This window comes from Pteropus medius, unplaced genomic scaffold (assembly GCF_902729225.1).
Source record: "Pteropus medius unplaced genomic scaffold, Ma_sr-lr_union100, whole genome shotgun sequence".
Lineage (NCBI taxonomy): Eukaryota > Metazoa > Chordata > Mammalia > Chiroptera > Pteropodidae > Pteropus > Pteropus medius.
Genome location: NW_024351729.1, coordinates 2,208,813 through 2,217,260, shown reverse-complemented (window position 1 = coordinate 2,217,260; position 8,448 = coordinate 2,208,813).

Sequence of the window (8,448 nt, the reverse complement as noted above, 5' to 3'; positions counted from 1 at the left end):
CAGACATTTCTTCCAGCCCTTACGCCTAAATCTTCCTATTCTGGGCACCTCTGATAGGGATGTGGCATTAGATACTCTTTGTTTTGGCTACTCTGCCTGACTCATCTCTCCTCTTTCCAACAGGAAATGGCTGCCGCCCCAATCCTATGCCAAAATCAGCTGCAAGGGATCCTATCCTGGTCAAATGGGTGTATTCTGAGAGGCGATGTTGGCTACTACACCAAGGTTTCCCACTATACAGACTGGATTCTCAAAGTCATCCGTACCAACTGAGCTCTCTTTATTCCCTCGCCCAGCAGCCTCAGAACTTGGTCCACCATCCTTGGCCCTTCCTTTTCCTCTAGCCTCAGAACGAAATGGGAATAGACTCTTTGGCTGTAAGAAGTTTTCTGCTCCTTCTGTTCTCTCGACTTCTCTTATCCTTTCACTGCTCCAGCTCGAATGATCATCAAAGGCTTTGAGCTGGGTAATGTTCTCATAAATGGGATAACTCTCACCCACTCCCTCTCTCTCCTCCAACTTCCTAGTTACTTGTGTGATTTCCTCAGACTTTTCTGGAGCTATTCTCCCCCCATCACTGTCCAGAGGACATATGAGCCTCAGAAATGTGACAGTGAGATTGCAGACACTTCAACGGTGACTCCTTTTGTCAGACATCCCTTAGTGCCTAGTCAGGCTTAAGCGTGTACCCTCTCACCCCATCATATCTAATAAGGCTACGGTAACTTCTGGGATGTTAAATAAGGTACTAACAATGTAATTATTAGAAATGGAAGCTAGAATTTTATGACAGCATGAGCAATAAGGGTTTCAAAAGGGTTAGGTGATGAAGCAGAAGGGGGAATGGGGAGAGGCATTAAGGGGGTCAGACCACTAACAGAAAAAGAGAAATGATCTGAGAAAACTTTCTTAATGCTAAGTACAGAAAAATCTAAGATAGATGGCTGGAAAGTGAATACTAGAAAGACAACAAGGAAATACTGAAACCCAGGCAAGTATAATTATGTTCCTCTGTGTGTGTGTGTGTGTGTGTGTGTGCGTGTGTGTGCATATGCACATATGTGTGTATAGATTTGAGGGGGGTGTGCACAGAGTGATCTCATTGAACCAACCAAAATTATTCCTGTGCCAGTTGCCAATTCAGCTGATTTTCTTTGAACCCTGCTTTCACTTGCTCTTATTCTGCCTTTATAAATTATTTTTTAAAACCAAAATGTGTTCCATCTATATTTTTAAATGGTTTAAGACAAGACATTGCAAAAAATATTAGAGAGTTTCTCTGTACCCATTATTGCCCCAATGATAGTATCCTCCATAACCATAGTAAAATGTCAAAACCAGGAAATTCACGGTGGTACAACACTGATCACTCGGGTACAAAGCCTATTTGGATTTCACCAGTTTTTCTTTACATACACTCTTTTTACAGAGTAAAATTTGAAATCTTATCACAGATGTGGATTCTTGTAACTGTCACTACAATCAGAATCCAGAACTTTTCCATCATCAGAAACTCCTTTGTGCTACATTGTAATAATCACACTCCTCCCAACACTAATCCCCTTGCAACCACTGATCTATTTTCCATCACTATAATTTTTTAGCATTGAGAATGTTATATAATATAATTCCACTGCTTTTTCCCCACCTCATTCATGATGTTCCAAGTGTCCTCTCATTATTTTCTTTCTGTATGAAGAACTTCGTTTAGACATTCTCTCAGAGCAGATCTGCTAGTGACAGATTCTCTTATATACCTCTTTCCTGAAGTATATTTTTTACTGGATGAAGAATTCTGGTTTGACAATACTTTTCTTTCAGGACTTGGAAAATATTTGCCTCTTCTATCCTTCAAGTTTCTGAGGCGAAATCTGCGGTCATTTGCATCATTATTTCCCAATCGATAATTCATTGTTTCTCTTTGGCCATGGCTACTTTCAAAAGTTTTTCTTTCACTTTCAGAAGCTGGATTGTGTGTCTTGGTGTGAAATCCTTAGTTTGTTCCGTTTAGGGTATACTCAGTTTCTTAAATCTGTAGATTTATGTCTTTTACCAAATTTGAGGAGTTGGAGCCACTATTTCTTCAAATATTTTTTAGCTCAGTGTTCTTTTTCTTCTGAAACTTTGATAACGTGAATGTTAAAAGTTTTGCTGCTATCCCACAAGTCCCTGAGAATTTATTCATTTTTAAAAAATCTTTTTTCCTCTGTTGTTTATATTGATAATTTCTATTGCTCTGTCTTTAAGTTCACTAATTCTTTTTTTCCTTTTTTTTTTTAAATTAAGTTTATTGGGATAACATTGGTTAATACAAATAATTTTCAGGTGTACATTATCATTTGACATCTGTATATTCTCTTGTGTGTTTGCCATCCAAAGTCCAGTTGCCTTCAGCTACCATATATTTGATCCCTTTTACTCACTTCACCCTCCCCCTACTCCCCTATATTTGACTACCTTTACCCTGTCTACCTTCCCCCTTCTCCCCCAACCCATACCCTCTGGTAACCACTAGTCCATTGTCCATGTCCATGAGTCTCTGTTTGTCCTGTTCATTTGTTGCTTTTAGGTTTATATCCCACATATACATGACATCATGTGATTTTCAACTTTTTCTATCTGGCTTACTTTGCTTAGCTTGATTATCTCGAGGTCCATTCATGTTGTCGCAAATGACAGTATTTCATCTTTTCTTATGGCTGAGTATTATTCCATTGTACCACAGCTTCTTTAGCCATTCATCTATCAAAGGACACTTCGGTTGCTTCTATGTCCTGGCCACTGTGAATAATGCTGCTATGAACATAGCTATGTAAATATCTTTTGGGATATGGGTTTTCAAGTCTTTAGGGTACATACCCAGTAGAGGGATTGCTGGATCATATGGTAGATCAATTCTTAGTTTTTTGGAGAACCTCCATACTGTTTTCCATACTGGCCGAACCAATTTGCAGTCCCACCAGCAGTGTATGAGAGTTCCTTTTTCTCCACATCCTCTCCAATATTTGTTATTACTTGACCTGTTGATCGTAGCTATTCTAACAGGTGTGAGCTGGTATCTCATTGTGGTTTTGATTTGCATTTCTCTAATAGCTAGCAATGTTGAGCATCTTTTCATATGTTTGTTGGACATTCATATGTCCTCTAGGGAGAAGTGGCTGTTCAGGTCCTCTGCCCATTTTTTGATGGGATCATTTGGGTTTTTGTTGTTATTGAGTTGTATGAGTTCTTTGTATATTTTGGATATTAGGCCCTTATCAGATGTGTTGCTTGCAAATATATTTTCCCATTCAGACGGTTGTCTCTTTACCTTGTTGACAGTTTCTTTTACTGAGCAGAAGCTTTTTAGTTTGATGTAGTCCCATTCATTTATTTTAGCTTTTACATCCTTTGCCTTTGAGGTCAAATTCATAAAATCCTCTTTAAGTCCAAGGTCCATGAGTTTAGTTCCTATGTTTTCTTCTATGCATATTATTGTTTCAGGTCTTATATTCAGGTCCTTAATCCATTTTGAGTTAATTTTGGTGTATGATGATAGACAACAGTCTAGTTTTATTCTTTTGCAGGTGGCCTTCCAGTTTTCCCAGATCATTTATTGAAGAGGCTTTCCTTTCTCCACTGAATGTTTGCCCATATAAATATGGATTTACTTCTGGACTCTCGATTCTGTTCCACTGGTCCGTGTGTCTGTTTTGCTGCCAATACCATGCCATTTGATTACTGTCACGTTGTAGTATAATTTGAAGTCAGGCAGAGTGATGCCTCCAGCCTCGTTCTTTTTTCTCAGGATGGCTTTGGCAATTCAAGATCTTTTGTGCTTCCATACAAATCTGATGATTTTTTTCTTCTATTTTTTTTAAGAAACACCAATGGGCTTTTGATGAGGATTGCATTAACTCTGTATAATGCTTTAGGTAATACAGTCATTTTAACTATGTTGATTCTTCCAACCCAAGAACATGGAATATCTTTCCATTTCTTTGTATCTTCTTCGATTTCTTTTCATAGGGTCTTATAGTTTTCATTATAAAGGTCCTTCACATGTTTTGTTAAATTTATTCCTAGGTTTTTTATTCTTTCTGTTGCAATTGCAAAAGTAATTATTTTTTCCACTTCTTTTCCTGACATTTCATTATTAGAGTATAAGAACACTATGAATTTTTGAACATTGATTTTGTATCTAGAAACTTTACTGTGTTTGCTTATTGTTTCTAGCAGTGTTCTTGTGGAGTCTTCAGGGTTTTCTATATAGAGAATCAAGTCATCCGCAAATAGTGATAGTTTGACTTCTTCATTTCCTATTTGGATGCCTTTTATATCTTTCTCTTGTCTGATTGCACTTGCTAGTACCTCCAATGTTATATTGAATAACAGTGGTGATAGTGGACAGCCTTGCCTTGTTCCTGATCTTAGAGGGAAGGTTTTTAGTTTTTCACCATTAAGTATAATGTTGGCTGAGGGTTTGTCATAGATGGCCTTTATTGTGTTAAGGTACTTTCCTTCTATGCTGATTTTGTTAAGTGTTTTGATCGTAATTGGATGCTGTATCTTGTCGAAGGCTTTTTCTGCATCTATTGATATGATCATATAATTCTTATTTTTTAATTTGTTTATGTGGTGTATCACATTAATCGATTTGCATATGTTAAACCATTCCTGTGCCCCTGGGATGAAGCCCACTTCATCGTGGTGTATAATCTTTTTAATATGTTGCTGTATTCAGTTGGCTAGTGTCTTATTTAGGATTTTTGCATCTGTGTTCATGAGAAATATTGGCCTGTAGTTTTCTTTTTTTGTGCTATCTTACCAGGTTTTGGTATCAAAGTAATATCGGCTTCATAAAATGAGTTGGCAAGTATTGCCTCCTCTTCAATTTTTTGGAAGAGTTTGAGGAGAATAGGTATTAAATCTTCTTTGAATGTTTGGTAGAATTCACTGGTGAAGCCAGCTGGTCGTGGACTTTTACTTTTTGGTAGGTTTTTGATGATCGTTTCAATTTCCACACTGCTGATCGGTCTATTTAGATTTTCCAGATCTTCTCGATTCAGTCTAGGAAGATTGTATTTTTCTAAGTACTGGTCCATTTCTTCTAGGTTATTAAATTTTGTATTATATATTTTTTCATAGTATTCTTGCATGATCCTTTGTATTTCTGCGATGTCAGTCTTAATTTTCCCTCTTTCATCTCTGATTTTGTTTATTTGTGTCCTTTCTCTTTTTTCTTTAGTGAGTATAGCCAAGGGTTTGTCAATTGTATTAAACTTCTCAAAGAACCAGCTCTTTGTTGTATTTATTTTTACTATTTTTTTTGTTTGTTTTCAATTTCATTTATTTGTGCTCTAATTTTGATGATTTCTTTCCTTCTGCTGACTTAAGGCTTCATTTGTTCTTCCTTTTCTAGTTTTTTAAGATGAAGCGTTAGATTATTTATTTGGGCTCGTTCTTGTTTTTGGAGGTAGACCTGTAATGATATGAACTTTCCTCTTATGACCGCTTTTGCTGTGTCCCAAAAATTTTGATATGTTGTACTATCATTATCATTTGTTTCTATGTATCTCTTGATCTTTCTTTTTATTTCTTCTCTGACCCAGTTATTCTTCAGTAGCATGTGGTTTAATCTCCATGTATTTGTGGTTTTTCCTGCTTTCTTTTTGCAGTTGAACTCTAGTTTTAAAGCATTATGATCAGAGAATATGGTTGGTATGATTTCAACCCTCTTATATTTGTTGAGGCTATTTCTATGTCCCAGTATGTGGTCGATTCTTGAGAATATTCCATGTGCACTAGAGAAGGGTGTGAAAGCAGCAAAAGCCTTTTTAATTTTCTTGTAGATATTTAATCACGCTCTCTACCCTCAGTTTCAGTCCCTGTCAGTGTCAGCAATAGTCTCAGCAGCATTTGCTCAGATTCCCCTGGGGCTCGGCAGTGATCGGTCTCTGCGGGTATGGGGGGAGGGGCCCTCTGGGTTGGGAGTTGGAGGCTGCAGCTCAGCCTCTGTCTTGCAACCACGGCCGGTAAAAATCAACTGTTGCTTTTCTGCAATCCTGCTTCTCTGCCTTCTGCCTTCTGCCTTGATGACTGGGCCCTGCCGCGTGGGAAGCTCACAGCACTCCCAGGCAGGGCTGTTCAGGGAACATGAACTCGCTGCTCCTTTTCCCCTTCCCCTCCTCCTGCAGGGAGCTCCAGCGGCTGCGAGAGGCAGCATCTTTATTTCTCCCAGTCCACCGCCTGATACCCAAGGTTCTGACCTGTGGTAGCTCTTATATGCAGATCCCAAGCTCAGACATGCTGGTGTGCAGTTTGGGTGTTCTTTGTTGAGTTTTAGATGTTTAGCTTATTGTTGTTTCAAGGGGAGAGATCTGAGGACATCTCTCACTCCTCCATGTTTCCTAGAATCCTCAAGTTCACTGATTCTTAAGGCATCCCCATTTTAATATTGAGACTGTTGCTTTAATGATATCTTTTATATTCTATATTTCTTTCATATCTTACGGGCTTTGCTGGTCAGGGAGAGACTTCCCTTTCCATAGGTAAGTAATTCCTAGAGATAGCAAATGTCTCTCCCTACTACATGCTTTTCATATGCAAACCAACCAATCCAGAGCCCATACTGCCAACCACCTTCTTTATCTAACTTTCATACACCAAGCCAATATTTCTCTTGCCCTAAATCACTTCCAGAGTCAGGTACTGGACGACTAAGACCACTACTATAGCCCAGAGCCTGGTGAAACTATTCAAACTATGCAATTCTAAGCTTGCTCAAACTTGCCTACCCTGCCTCACCCATTCTTTCTTTCAGAAACTACAATAAAGACTTGCGCCTGTGCTTTCCCCTCACTCTTCCTGCCTCTTGGCTGATCCTGGTACTTCCTCATGTAGCCCTGCATGGCATAGCATAGCCCTTAATAAATTCTTTTTTCTATGACTTTGACCTCTCAGTGTCTTCACTCAGTCACCTCTATAAATTAAATCCTGGGTACAATCAAAACACCTATATAATGAGTTTTTTACTCCAGTTCCTTTTTTTTTTATGTCTAAAATTTCTGTTTGGCTCTTTATATCTTCTATAAATCTTTGCTAAGATTTTCCATTTTTTCCTTTGGTTTAAGAGTATAATTGCTTATTGGAACATTTTTATAATAGCTGCTTTAAAATCTCTGTTTCATAATTCCAATATCTATGCCATCTTGGTGTTGGCATCTATTGATTGCTTTTTCTCATTTAAGTTGAAATTTTTATGGTAGTGGTGAGTAATTTTGGACTATATCCTGGACATTTGGATATTATGTTTTAATATAACTAAACAGACACTTTTGTTTCTATTTAGATTTCCTAATTCAGCATGTAGTTAACCAGTTTATGTTCAGGATATATGTCCTAACCCACTTTTGTGGGCTGTGGTTCAAATGTCAAGTCGGTTTATAAAGGCATCTGCAGTGTTATTCCATAGGGGGTTGTGGTAGAAAAAATAATGCCCCCCACCTCTGGTGTCTACATCCTAATCCTCAGAAGCTATGAATATGTTATCTTACATGGTAAAAGAGACTTTGTAAATGTGATTAAGTTATGGATCTTGATATGGGAAGAATATCTTGAATTATCGAGATGGGCCCAATGTAATCACAAGTGTCTTTATAAGAGGAAGGCAGAAGGGTCAAAAAAAGAAGGGAGATGTGATCACAGAAGTAGACATTGAAATGATGTACTTTAAAGATGAGGGAAGGGGCCATGAGCCAAGGCAGGGTGGTAGACTTTAGAGCTGGAAAAGGCCAGGAAACATTCTCCCCAGAGCCTCCAGAAAGAATGCGGCTTTGTGGACACATTGATTTTAGTCCCATAAGACACATTTTGGCCTTCTGATCTCCAGAATTATAGTTGTGTTGTTCTAAGTTTGTGGCAATTTGTTACAACAATAACAGGTAACTAATACAGGGGTGGAAGTCAAGAGTTCTGCCAAGTAGCTCCACTACTGTAGTGCCATTGGGATGAGGGTAAACATGGTTTTTTCATGGTGCTTGTCTCGAGAACGAGCAAATGGCTAGTAACTTAGTGCTTGTCTTGAGAACGAGCAAATGGCCAGTAACAATACATTTATATCTCCAATTTCCCTGAGTCAAGAGTCCTAAAGCTCAGGGTCTGATAAGGCTAAAATCAATATCTGGGCTGGTTACTTCCCCACCTGGAGATTCAACTGAGGAAAGATCCACTTCCAACACCTTCACATTGTTGGCAGAATTCATTTCCTTGCAGTTGTAAGACTGAGATTCCTGTGTGTTGTTAGCTGTCAACTGGCAACCATGTCTAGCTCCTAAAGGCCATTCTCAGGTCTTTGCCTTGTGGACCCCTCCATCTTAGCAACAGAAAAACCTTCCTCATGTCGAACCCTTCTCATGCTTTGAATTTCTCTGACTTCCCCTTATACTACCAGCCAGAGAAAAATTTTCA